This window comes from Sciurus vulgaris (genome assembly GCF_902686455.1).
Source record: "Sciurus vulgaris genome assembly, chromosome: 3".
In the NCBI taxonomy this organism is placed as follows: domain Eukaryota; kingdom Metazoa; phylum Chordata; class Mammalia; order Rodentia; family Sciuridae; genus Sciurus; species Sciurus vulgaris.
The window spans coordinates 14,150,082-14,164,212 of NC_136463.1; the positions used below are offsets into that span (position 1 = coordinate 14,150,082).

Genomic DNA, 14,131 nt, shown 5'->3' on the forward strand with positions numbered 1-14,131 from the left:
TAAAATTAAGCCGAAGGCACGCAGAGAAGCATGCGTGTCTTCAAAACTAGCCTTTTCAAATTTGGAACCAAACACAAATCAATTATTTTAAGTGTTTTGGGGGAGATTCTGTCCTTTTCGTCCCCGCTGCACCTTTCTGGGCACTTCAGATGAAAACCAAGGAAAGATGGTTTAAAATGTAGAGGGGACAACCTGGGAGCCTTTCATCCCAGGGGGTTTCCCGTGAGCCTGAGATCCCGTTACACACAGTCTGTGTTAAACTTCTGGAGGAAGGTGGCTGTCCCGAAAGCACACAAGACGACAGGTTTTTGTTTGTTTGTTTGTTTTTGTTTTTTAATTTATTTTTATTGTAAACAAATGGGATACATGTTGTTTCTGTTTGTACGTGGAGTAACAGCATACCATTGGCATAATCATACATTTACATAGGGCAATGATGTTTGATTCATTCTGTTATTTTTTCTTTCCCCCCACCCCTCCCACACCTCTTTTCCCTCTATACAGTCCCTCCTTCCTCCATTCTTGCCCCCCTCCCACCCCTCATTATGTGTCATCATCCGCTTATCAGTGAGATCATTCGTCCTTTGGTATTTTGAGATTGGCTTATCTCACTTAGCATGATATTCTCCAATTTCATCCATTTGCCTGCAAATAAGATGACAGGTTTTAACAGTTTCCTACCTCAGGGACTTCTGCTGACTTGCTTTCCTGACAGCCCTCTGGGATAGCTCCCTAGTGACAGCGATGTGCAGCTTCACCCATGAACAGACACGTCCAAGTCCAACGTGTGTACCTACCAAGGCCAGCTGAAAAATGGTCACGACCACCTTACCCCCCTCACCCGCCCGTCTCTTTTTTCCCCTTTAAAACTCCATCCTTCTTTCCCTTGATGGGACCCTTGACTTCTTACTGTACCTGTGTCTCCTGATTGGCAAATGGGTTCTATACTCAAGTACAATGGCCTTTGCTTTTGTTTTATTTAACCCCATTTATGATATCTTGGTTTATACTTCTGAGATTCCACATGGAATTCTCTCCTCTCCCAATTTCTGGCCTTTGTGTTTTGGCTTTCCACTGATAAGTGGTCTCCAACTCACACATCAGAGTTATTAATGACCTGTATGCAAACTGGCTCCTTCCCCCCTGGCCCAGCCGCCATATGCCCTCCACTGTGGCTCCATGCCTGCGGCCAAACCCGCATCTCCACACCCCAGAAACCCCGCTCCCATCTTCCCTCCTGGGCAGGCATCCTCACCTCCCCTAGACAGTGGCAGCTCCCACTTCTCTTCCAGTTTCCAGCAAGGGAAGATTTTCCACCAATATCTCAAGGTGAGGCTCTAAAAATGTCTTCTGGCTGAGCCATGGCCACTGGGGTTTCAAATGCTAAAAAGTCCACATTGATCAACCTCAGCTGCACAGGGCATGTTCGTCAGGCAGGTGCAAATCTGGTTCTGTGCACAACACTGTTACCCTAAGGAAATAGGGTCTGAGTTCAAAACAATCAACTCTTAAACAACCTTCTGGAACGTAGCTCTTTTGAAACTTGGGTACAGCTTGCATGTCTGCTTGATAGCTACTAATTAGATGTACCTGAAGCAAGAAGTCATCCATATGTTTCAGGGAAAATAATAAACTTAATTTTATCATAATCAAATCTAATTTCAGAAAAAATAATTTCTTGATATGAAAACACTATGTAAATTGCAAAGCACTAAAAAACAAAACTTGCCATTTGTCTTTATTTCTGAATATTAGCATTTGGATTTTAAAAATCTAGATGTAGCCAACACTTGCCATAAAGACAGTACTGTCTTCAAAAAATTTTTTAACAGAAAAATGAAAATATTTGTATCGATGGCACCTAATGTCTTGTTTCTTTCCTATTCAATCGCTAAGACAAAATTTAACCAATTTATAAATCTGTAATTATACAAAAAAATAGTCAACTCAAAGTTCAAGTTAAGAATCGGACCAGGCTGGGGAGATAGCTCAGCTGGTAGAGTGCTTGCCTTGCAAGTACAAGGCCCTAAGTTCAATCCCCAGTACTGCAAAAAAAAAGGACTGATTTATTTGCAAAGCTGGTTGAGGAAGAGGGATTTGGGGGCATTTTGTCCTTCATCCATACATACCCTCATACTTACTCATGCTGCGCTTACAGAGTGAGAATCTGTGGAGAGTAGATAAGAACAATTTCCACATAGGCAAACAGGGAGCCTCGCTCAACACTGGGTCTTTCCCTGAGGCAGCAATGCCACCAAGAGGCATTACCAGTACAGACCCCTGCCCAACACCCCTTGTCATACCTAATAGCAGCCTCAGACCTCTTCCTCAGCCCTGCCCCAACATATTGAGACAAATGAGCTGCCCCTCTTCTCAGCTGACCTGGTGCTTTGCCTTCACCTGCATTTTCTCCCTGCCCTCCCTGTGAATTGGTTCACAGCGTCAATTTCTGCTTTAGCCCTCATTTTTATTCTAAAATCTAGAACTTTCTTTCCTCTTTTTTCTTTTCTTCCTCCTGTTCTTCCTGCCTTTGCTCCTTCCTTCCAAGTACCTAATATATACCAGACACTAGGAGAGGAAAAACAGTGCAAAAGTAAGCAAAAATAAATCTGATATCTGACCCTATAGTCTGGCAGAAAAAAAATATATAGTATTTATACAGTCACACAAATGTGTAATTACAATTTGAGGCAGGATCAATGAAGGAAAGTCATATCATGTTAGGAGAGCATGTAACACAAAGAAGAGGACTGTTTTTCTTGTTTTGTTTTTTTGCAGTGCTGGGGATTAAACCCAGGGCCTTGGGCTTGCAAGGCAAGCACTCTACCAACTGAGCTATATCCCCAGCCCAGAAGAGGACTGTTTAGCAGATCTGAAAGGCAAGTGACAATTAGACAAATCAGGAGGAGCTAAAAGCATCCCTAGCAAAGGACATGGCATGTGCAAAGGCCCTGGGGCAAGAGGAGGTATAACCTATTCCACACTCTGAAGAATACAGCTTGAGTCAGAAGACAAGGGATATGTTGAGTGATGAGCCAGAAAAGAGTGATAGGGGCTGAATCTTCCCCAGGTCTTGTGACTTAGCAAATAAAAATACAGGATGCCAGTTCCACTTTAATTCCAGATAAACAGTGTATAATTACATGGAACCTACCTAGAAAGAAAAAAAAAAAAAAAAAAAAAAAAAAAAAAAAAAAAAAATTGTTATCCAAAACTCAGATTTAACTGGGCAGCCTGTAATTTGTCTGGCAACCCTACTTGTGGATCAAGGTAAGGATTTGACTTTGCTCATCCTGAGAACAAGGTATTAAAGGGTTGTAAGCAGGAAGTGGCCTAATCTCATTAGAACTTCCACTGGATCACAAAGGCCACAGATGACAAGGAAGCAAGACCAGTTCAGGGATACCAGGAAGCAACTACCGTGGTCTAAGTAAGAGAAATGGCTTGGAATACCAGCCAAGGAGAAAGGCAGATAGGCTGCGCTAGGCCTAGAAGACAGAGTATCCTGCTTTCCTATTTTAAATGCCTTCCGTGAGCCTATGATACCCAGATCTATGTCACCTGCCTGGATATATAAAATTCTAGAATCATATAGGCTACCAATTGCTTTGATATTTCAAACTTAACACAACCAAAACAGAAATCTGATGCTGACCTCTCCAAACCATTCTTTGCAAACGTTCCTCACCTGCCCTGACTTCTCATTTCAATTAAAAAAAAAAAAAAAAACTAAACACTCAGATCCACCTGCTCACTCAAGGCAAAAGCACAGAACTGGTCCTTGATTCCACTCTCACCACCACACTGGATCCATTCACCATCCTGTTGACATCACTTTCAGATCACTTCCTGAATCAGCCCACCTTTTCCCATCCCCACTATTGTCACCTGCCAGGAACCACCACCTCTTCATGCACATGAATGCTAGAGCCTACAACTTGCTCTGTTTCCACCTTTATCCTCTGTGAACTGTCCTTCACTCGGGAGCCAGGGTCATCTTTTCAAAGCTGTAGTTAAAACCCTTCAATTAAAGAGAGCCTACAGAGTGGGAGAAAATCTTTTCCACACACACTTCGGACAGAGCACTCATCTCCAAAGTTTATGAAGAACTCAAAAAACTTTACACCCAAAATACAAAGAACCCAATCAATAAATGGGCTAAAGAATGGGCAGACACTTCACAGAAGAAGATATACAGGTGATGAACAAATATATGAAAAAGTGCTCATCTTCCCTAGTAATTACAGAAATGCAAATAAAAACCACCCTAAGATTTCATCTCACTCCAATTAGAATGGCTATTACTAGGAACACAAGCAACAATAAGTGTTGGTGTGAATGTGGGGGAAAAGGCACACTCACACATTGCTGATGGAGTTGCAAATTGGAGCAGCCACTCTAGAAACCAGTATGGAGATTCCTCAGAAAGCTTTGAATGGAACCACCATCTGACCCAGCTATCCCACTCCTCAGCCTATACCCAAAGGACTTAAAATCAGCACACTACAGAGATACAGCCACATCAATGTTCATAGCAGCTCAATTCACAATAGCTAGATTGTGGAACCAACCTAGATGCCTTTCAGTAGATGAATGGATAAAGAAACTGTGGTATATAAACACAATGGAATATTACTCAGCCTAAAGAATAAAATAATGGCATTTGCAGGTAAATGGATAGAGTTGGAGAATATCATGCTAAGAGAAATAGGCCAAGCCCAAAAAACCAAAGGCCAAATGTTTTCTCTGATAAGTGCATGACAATATATAATGCGGGGGGCGGGGGGGGGGTGGCAGGAGGAAGAGAAGAGTGAAGGAACTTTGGATGGTATAGAGGAAAATGGGGTGGGAGGGGGCGGGGATGGAAAGATAGTAGAATGAGACAGGGGCTGGGGAGATAGCTCAGTTGGTAAAGTGCTTGCCTCACAAGCACAAGGCCCTGAGTTCAATCCCCAGCACCGCAAAAAAAAAAAAAAAAAAAAAAAAAAACTAATGTTCTGCCCTTAGTAGAATGAGACAGACAGTATTACCCTATATTCATGTATGATTACATGAATGGTTGAATCTACATTGTGTACAACCATAGAAATGAAAAGTTGTACTCCAATTGTGTACAATGAATCAAAATGCAGTCTGTAAAAATAAAAAAAGGTTTTAATAAAACAAAACAAAACAAAAACCCTTCAATTGGCTTTTTACTCATTTAGAATAAAATGCCTACTCCTCACCCTGTCTTGTAGAGATTCCTGGAAGATCAAGGTCCCTCCCCATCTCAGCACGTGACCTTCCATTCTCCCCCCCACACACACCTATCTCCTCCTTGACCATCAAATCTCAGGGGAAAGGTCTCATCCTCCGGTCTCACACTACCTCCCCGATCCCACTGAGAGCGCTCCCAGAGAGCGCTCTGGGAATAGGGACCTGGCTGTGTCCTCTGCAGAGATCGTGGCTCAGAAGTACTAATCATTATTTGTGAAAGAAATGAGGGCTTTGGAAAGTGGGGGCCTGGGAGTTAAGGTGAGGAAGTACCAGTGGTTTCTGCTTCTGCTGACTTCACCCTAGTCCTCAGCTGGGAACACTTCCTATAGCCAGTGCTCTCTGGAGCGAGCTGCTCCTTCTCCTGCCAGCACTCATCTTTCCAGAGCTCTGGTCACTGCTCAGGGACCTTCAAAATCCAGGCTGGACACCCCCAAGATGACAGGTTGCCCAAATTGTTCCTGAAGATCTCAGGGCTCTTGCAGACACAATACTCTGCCCACCCCCCCCCACACCCCAACTCTTCAGCCAAGGGGTCTTCTCCCTCATACCTCTCCTGTTACAATTAAATCTTGAGGGCTGGGGACACCTCTCAGAAGTCAAGTGCTTGGCTAGCATGCACGAAGCCCCAGGTTTGCTTTCCTCCAGTGAAAACAAAACATCTGCCTGACTTCAAACTCCAAATCCACACCCATTAGGTTGGCTGTTATTAAGCAAATACAAAACAAAAATAACCAGAAAATATCAAATGCTGGCAAGGATGTGAAGCTATTGGAACCCTTGTGCACTACCAAGAGGAACATAAAATAGTGCAACTGTTGTGCAAAACAGTACGGCATTTCCTCAGAAACTGAAACAGCCAGGTGAGGAGGCACACGCCTGTAATCCCAGCAGCTCAGGAGGCTGAGGCAGGAGGATCAGGAATTTGAAGCCACCCTCAGCCATTTAGCGAGGTCCTTAGTGAGACCCAGATTCAAAATAAAAAGGGTTGGGGATGTGGCTCAGTGGTTAAGTGGCCCTAGGTTCATTTTCCGGTATTAAAAAAAAAAGAAAGAAAGAAAAAGAAACACAGACTTACCGTATGATCCAGCTATTCCACTTTGGTGATTGAGGACTTGAAGGCATGGTCTCAAGGAGATATTTGTGTGCCCATGCTTCCTGTAGCATCATGCACAAGAGGCAAAAGGTGGACACCACCAGGTGTAGAAGGATGAATTCTCACACACACCACAACACAGACGAACCTTGAAGACCTGGTAAGTGAAATAAGACATTCACCAAGGGATGAACATCCTATGAGTCTACTTATATGAGTATACAGAGGAGTCCGGTTTATAGAGCAAAATAGAACGGTGGTTTGCCAGGGGCTGGTGGGGAGGAAATAGAGGTAATCATTTCAGGAGTTCAGTTTGGGAATAAGAAATCTGGGGTTGGGTCTGTGGTTCAGTGGCGGAGCGCTTGCCTAGCATGTGTGAGGCGCTGGGTTTAATCCTCAGCACCACATAGAAATAAACAAATAAAATAAAGGCATTCTGTCCATCTACACTACGAAAAAAAGTTTTTCTAAAAAGAAGTTCTGGGACTGGGCATATAGCTCAGTCGGTAAAGTGCTTGCCTCACATGCACAAGGCTCTGGGTTCAATCCCCAGCACCACCAAAAAAAAAAAAAAAAAATGTTCTGGAGATGGATGGTGGTGATGATTGTACAAATATGTAAATATAGTTAATGTGTGTGTAAAAATCGTTAAAATGAGCTGCATCAGGGGTGCACGCCTGTAACCCCAGCTGCTCCAGAGGCTGAGGCAGGAGGATCACAAGTTGGCCAGTCTGGGCAACTTAGCAAGAGCTTGTCTCAAAATAAATTTTTCTTTTATTGTTGTACTGGGGATTTAACCCAGGAGCACTCTGCCAATGAGCCACATCCCAGTCACTTTTAATTTTACTTTTGATTTTGAGACAGTCTCTTACTAAGTTACCTAAGCTGACCTTGAACTTGTCATCCTCCTGCCTCAGTCTCCTGAGTCACTGGAATTGCAGGTGTGCACCAGACCCCTGGGTCAAAATAGAATTTTTTAAAAGGGTCTGGGATGCAACTTAGGGATAGAGTGCTTGCTTAGCATGCATAAGGTCCTGGGTTCAATCCCCAAAACAGAAAGGAAAAAAAATCTAGATACAGCTATTGGGGGTTGTCATGATTGGAAGGGCACTAGCATGAGGTTGAAATGTGTGCCCCAAAGTATGAGAAAAGATCTTAGGTTCTAATTTTTGCTGTGGAGATGTAACAGGGTTCCTTTTTTTTTTTTTTTTTTTTTTTTTTTTGGGGGGTGCTGGGATTGAGCCCAGGGCCTTGTGCCTGTGAGGCCAGCACTCTACCAACTGAGCTACATCCCCAGCCCGGCCCTTCATGTTTTGAGTGTGACCCCACTGCTCCTCTGCTGGCAGTTTATTTTTAAACTGACCCGTGCTCCCCACCGCTTCTTTTTCTTCCTCTTCTCCTTCCCCACCTCCCCAACCACAGGGGAAATGAGATTAATTTTCTCCCCATTCCATGCCAGTCCCTCCACTCACGGACCACAAGAGTGAAGGAATCTGTGTCCCCAAGGCAAGCAGACCTTGCTGTGGTCAGCAGGTCTGAGGAAATGGGCATCGCAAGCACACCATCTGAACATGCACCTAGTCTTCTGAAAGGCACACCCAGAGCCCAGTCCTACATTTCCCCTATAAAAGCCCCTGGTTCCCCTTCGAAGGGGAACCGTAGCTCTTGAGACCCTCCTCTGCTACTCTCCTTATTTGCTAGTCAATCAATTAAACTTCTTTTTCCTTCTTCTCAAAAACCTTGCCCTCATTATTTGGATTGGCCCTGGGAAGAAGGACTGAGCTTTTGGTAAGAGAGAAACCACCATCAGAGGTGTCTGCCTAAATTTTGATAATTTTGCTCCATTCCTTGCTGTGGACTGAACATTCCGTTTTGAGATTCTAAAACTAAAAACCATATCTCAGAGCATCTTAGACCTTATTTTAAGAATCATGACAACTTTCACATAATAGGAAGACTTGATGAGATACACGTAGCTACCCTCCACTTTCTTCGCAGAATGATCCTCTATAAATACTCCTTTGACAAAACACTTATTGTACCCCACACGCACAATGGTAAACATCACTCCACTTTCCACGACAAATCCGTAATGGGGAACATCCTCCCTCTTGAATATGGGCAGACATCCCTTCCTATCCATTATATAATTAGTCTGTTCATTGTATATTTATCACCTGATTCTATTCTAGGAAATGAATGTGAAAGGGAGTACCTTCCCACAGTCTTCACAGCTAGGCAGCCACGTAGCATAAACATGACAAATAATTGAGACAGAACATCCATAGCACGGAGTTAAATGTCCAGGGTCCCAGCTGCCTTTGAAGACTAGCCCTTAATTGTCTTTCACCAGTGATGAATAGTCAAGCCCTGTTCTTGCTCTTTGAACCTGATGGACACACACTGGAAATGGAACACTTTGACCTGTTCCTAATTTGGCTTTCAGAAAACTCCCCGTTCCCTTATTACAGCTGGTGTCCTTTCCAGAAAAGATTATGATCTCCTTTAATAGTTTACCAAACTTAGACTCAAATTCACAGAAGAATATGCAGATGCCGTTCCAGCTTTCTCAACCAGAAAGTCCACTGTACCCTAACAGATCCATTACCACGGCTTGCAAGGGAAGGGTGATTTATCCAACGAACACATTCAATTCCTTGTTTGGGTCAGGCAAAAAAATCTGGTGCCGTGAATACAAAAATGTAAGGTCATTCCTGAGATCAAAAAGTACATTTGGGGAGCTGAAGATGTAACTCCGTGGTAGAGCACTTACCTAGCAAGTACAAGGCCGTAGGTTCCATCCTCAGAAACACACACACATATCCAGAGAATATATTTTTGCTGGGTATGTAGTAAATGCTAGGTAATGGAGATGTGCAGATATGTAAGGCAGACAGGGGTCCCCTACCCCAAAGAAGCTTATGACATAGAGTGGGAGACTAGATATGTGAGTGAACAAATACAAACTATGGTAAAAGAAACAAGTAGACTAAGTTAAAAGAATGATGGACAAGACTCACTTAGACAAGGTAGAAGGATGGTGTCCTCATCACCTTTTACCTGAATAACTTCAATAACCTTCTAATGAATCTATTTGCACCCCAAGGCATTTGTGCTGGTTGCTAAGGATGCTCTTGACCCAGCTAACCACGTGATAAACTCCCTCACCTCCTTCACGTCATTACTCAAAAGACATTCTCTCATCTGGGTGTGGTGGTGCACACCTGTAATCTCAGCTACTCAGGAGGCTGAGACAGAAGGTCTGCAAGTTCAAGGCTGACCTCAGCAACTTAGCAAGCCCCTGTCTCAGATTTTCAAAAAACAGGTTCGGGATGTAGCTCAGTGGTGGACTGCTTGCCTAGCAGTGTCAAGCCGTGAGTTCAACCCCCAGTACCATGTATGAACAAAAAAGATACCTTGGCCATCCTAATTCAATTTTGCATATACACACACTGCCTGTTCACACATACATACTTTATTTTCCCTTTTGAGCTTTATTTTTTTCCTCCTTATGTTATGAAGCATAACAACCCACATCTTCCTGAACCCATCACCTAATCAGTATCTAATCTGAATATTTCACGAAATCCCAAAACTACCAAAAATCAATTTCCTATTATTCACAAGTAAAAAAGAATGAGAAAATTCTTCATGTTCGGATGGGATGATCTACATCATTCATATCTCTTTTAGTCCATAAAGTGAAAAAAGAGCAGAGAGCAGAACAATGGATACGCTATGCTGCCATTTACATAAAGGGAGTGCCGGGAAAACACACAAGTGTATGACTTGTGCGTGTGGAAAATCTACTTAAAATGATCCTCTCTGGGGAGAACAGGGTGGCTACAGGTAGGGTAGGAGGGTGTTGTGCACTCTTTTTCATGTCAGGAATGTTGTGAATGTGTAACCTATTGTATTCGTGTGCCCAGGTGCCAAAACAAAGTGCCACAGACTGGGTGGCTTAAAATATAAAAATGTATTTTCTCAGAATTCTGAAGGCTAAAAGTCTGAGATAGAGACATCATCGGGTTGGTTTCTTCTGAAGCTCCTCTCCTTGGCTTGTACCTGGGTGCCTTCTTCCTATCTTCACGTGGTCTCCTTTCTGTGAGTGTCTGCATCCTAATGCTCTCATTATAACAAAACCAGCCATACTGCACTAGGGCTCACCTAATGACCTCATTTGCCTTCATCATTCTTTAATGGCCCTGACTTTATTGGGGATTAGAACCTCAACATAAGAATTTTCAGGAGAGGGAGAGAATTCAGCCCTTAACACCTATTGAGAAAGAGGGAGAGAGAGAGAGAGAGAGAGAGAGAGAGAGAGAGAGAGAGAGAGAGAGAGAGAGAGAGAGAGAGAGAGAATGAATGTGAATGGGGGAAAGAGAGAGGGAATATGAATATAAATGAGGAAAAGAAAGAAGGAAAATGTCTAAATTCACCTCCTGTAACCTTTTCTAGGGCTAGAGACTAACCGAGGGTCGCAAGAATTCTCAGCAACCATAAGATGTTCTGTTGCGGGCTTCACGCAGCTCTTCTGTTCCTTGTCCTAAGATCTCCAAGCATCAGAGGTCCCGGCTCAGCCTTCTCTTCTGGGGCGGGAGCCTTCCCACTTCTTTCCACTAGACTCCTTCAGGAACCTGGCACCTGACTCAGTTCAGAGACTCAAGAAAGGTTGCTGTTTGCCTCTTTTGCAAACCAGGGAGCTTTGAACCCTCCCTTTCCTGGTAGGTCACTTTGATCCCTGTACTACTCTTCAGAGCACGTAATTGCATAGCACTTCTCCAAGTGTACAGGAACCCCTGGGAGTCCAGAGGCACTTTCGGAGGGTCCACGAAGACAAACTGTTTTCATGATAACATTAAGGTATCGTTTGGGGCCGGGACTGGGGCTGAGTGGTAAAGCACTTACCTCACACGTGCAGGGTGCTGGGTTCGATCTTCAGCACCACATAAAAATAAAAAAAGATATTGTGTCCATCTACAACTAAAAAATATTTTTTTAAAGATGTTATTCACCTTTATGTGCCATGAAGCTGTCCAGAAGCTACCAACATGATAGCAAAATGGATTGGACACCTAAGTAGATGAGAGAATCTGGTTATCTTCTTTAAGTCAGACATTGAAGAGAGTTTTTAAAACATAAACCCTACATTGTTTTTTAAAGTATTTTTTCATTAATAAGTGGTGTTTATGTTAACATATAGAGTTTATTATTTTAAATATATTCACTTGTTTTAGCTTTGATTTGTAATATAGTAAATATCTAGAGATACAAATCATATAAACAAAAGCTCTTTGCAATAGTCAGTAATTTCTAAGAACTGGGCTTGGTGGCACAACCCTGTAATTCCAGCAACTCAAGAGACTGAGGCAGGAGGACCTCAAGTTCAAGGCCAGCCTCAGCAATTTAGTGAGACTCTCAGAAACTTCATGAGACCTGTCTCTGTAAGGCCCCCAAAAAAGGAAACCCCAACTCTGTCCCATGGATCCACGGCAACCCCAATCAACCGCAGGAGGCGTCACTTGATGCAAACCGCAAGAGGTGTTTATTCCAGCGCGCTGGGACCCGACTCGAGGAGTCAAGTCCCTAGCAGAAAATCTTGTAGGTTTATAAAGGCAAAAACCACACATCAGGAGGGGTCGCACATGAAAGGGAAAAGGGGGACAAAGCTGCCGGGAAATTTTAAAGGGGGTCTGGGTTTGCTGATAACATACAACATGTTTCACAATGTTTTACAACAGGGCATAGATTCTGGTCAATAGTTTCTGGTAATCATACTGTTTGAGCACTATCTGGCTATCTGGCTCAATTTACCCTTTTATTCTCTGTTTGGGGCTGTTTCTTAGAGCAGCTTTAAGGGCTTTGTTCCCATTCCTGGGAGGGTGACCTTAGGGAGTTGAGATGACTGGGAGGGTGACCTTAGGGAGTTAAGATAACTGGGAGGGTGACCTCAGACAGCTTAAAAAAATGTCCATTCTTTCATCTCAAAATAAAAAATTAAAAGAACTAGGGATGTAGTGCAGTGGTAAAGTACCTCTGGGTTCAATCTTCGGTATAAGAGAGAGAAAAAAAAAAAAAAAAAAGACTGTAAAAAAGTTCTGAACCACTAAATCTGAGAACCCCTTTTTCAGTGTCTTCCAGCTGGAGAAGGAAAGCATAAATCCAATATTAAGCCTAAGCTTTTACTATCATTAGCACCAGTACCAGATGATGCATGTTACATTAGCACTGTTTCCCAAAGTCAGATATTAAATTGTCTCAGAGAGTCCAGGAAGACTCCTAGAGGAGAAGGCTACTAGACTGAACCCCCAAATAAGGGAAGTATGTACCAAATAGGTTCAATAGAGGGCCTGATTGTGCTGGGAGGAAAAGGAAGATTTCACAGAGATCGAGATGTCTGTGCTAAACCTCAGTGCAGATAGAATTGCTTTTCCACTAACAAAGGGACCACAAATTTCAACATCAAATTCCTTTGTCTCTTTAAAAAAAAAAATGACTTAGCTGGACTCAGTGGAACACTTCTAAAATGTGAGCAACTCTGGTAGCTGAGGCAAGAGAATTGCAAGTGCAAGTTTGAGGCCAGTCTGGGCAATTTATGAGAGTCTGTCTCAAAATAATCTTGAGTTGCTGGGATTATAGATGTGTACCACTATACCCTGCCACAATTTATTTTTTCTATTTTTATTTTTTGCATAATTGATTGAATTACCCATGCTTACCTTAGCAAGATTCTTTATTTTGGGACACATCGAAGTTTATCTTAAAAACACAAATTTCTCCTGGCCAAAAACTGCCCAGGGCATCAAATTAAAAAGCTACTGCATAGTATAGCAAAGAGTGTGAAGACAGAACCTACAGAATGAGAGAAAATATTTGCAAGCTACTCTTCTTACAAAGGAGTAATAGTCAGAATATATAAAACACTTAAAAAACTTACCACCACAAAAAACAAATAACAATCAATAAACAGGCAAAAGAAGTAAACAGACACGTCTCAAAAAAAGAAATAAACATAAACAGTCAAAAAACATTATATTAAAATGTTCAACATCTTTAATAATTAGGGAAATGCAAGTCAAAACTACACCAAGAGAGCTGGGGTAGTAGCTCAGTGGTGTGAGGAACTGGGGTCGATTCTCAGCACCACATATAAATAAATAAATAAAAATCCATTGATAACTAAAAAATATTTTTAAAAAGTATCTACACCAAGATTTCATCTTTCTCCAGTTGGAATGGAAGCCATTAAGTATACAAGTAAATGCTGGAGAGGATGTAGGGAAACCAGAACACTTAAGACTGTTGGTGGGGTTAAAAATTAGTATGACCACTATGCAAATCGGTATGAAGATTTCCCAAAAGACTAGGAATGGAATAACTATATGACAGAGCTATATTTATTCTAAAGAATTAACGTCAGCATATTATAGTAATACATGCAGACCTATGTTTATATTGGCAGAGTTCACATAACCAAATTATTGCATCAGCCTAGGTGTCCACCAACAAATGAATGGATAAAAGAAAATGTGGTATATATACACAATAGTGTTTAATCTAGCCACAAAGAAGAATGAAATTAAGTCATTTGTTGGTAAACAGATGGAACTGGAGAACATCATGCTAAGTAAAATAAGCCAAACTCAGAGAGTCAAGGGTTATAGGTTTTCTCTCGCAAGAAAGGCGAGGTGGGTGGGGAATTGGGATCTCCCGAAAATAGAAGGAAGACCAGTAGAGGAAGGGGGCCAGGGTGAGGGAGGGAGGGAAAAGGGAGGTACT

General features: G+C 42.4%; 2 long non-coding RNA genes across 2 annotated transcripts in view; both read right to left on the minus strand.

The window, feature by feature from the left end:
• The window catches only part of LOC306656451, a 561,410-nt gene that overhangs the window by 139,562 nt on the left and 407,717 nt on the right, over window positions 1-14,131 (minus strand). The window lies entirely within an intron of this gene.
• Window positions 1,261-9,958, minus strand: LOC306656449. Its single transcript, XR_013762514.1, has 3 exons — window positions 8,568-9,958; window positions 6,335-6,509; window positions 1,261-1,471 (listed from the first exon to the last, which is right to left on the minus strand). It is a non-coding gene; the product is annotated as an uncharacterized lncRNA (long non-coding RNA).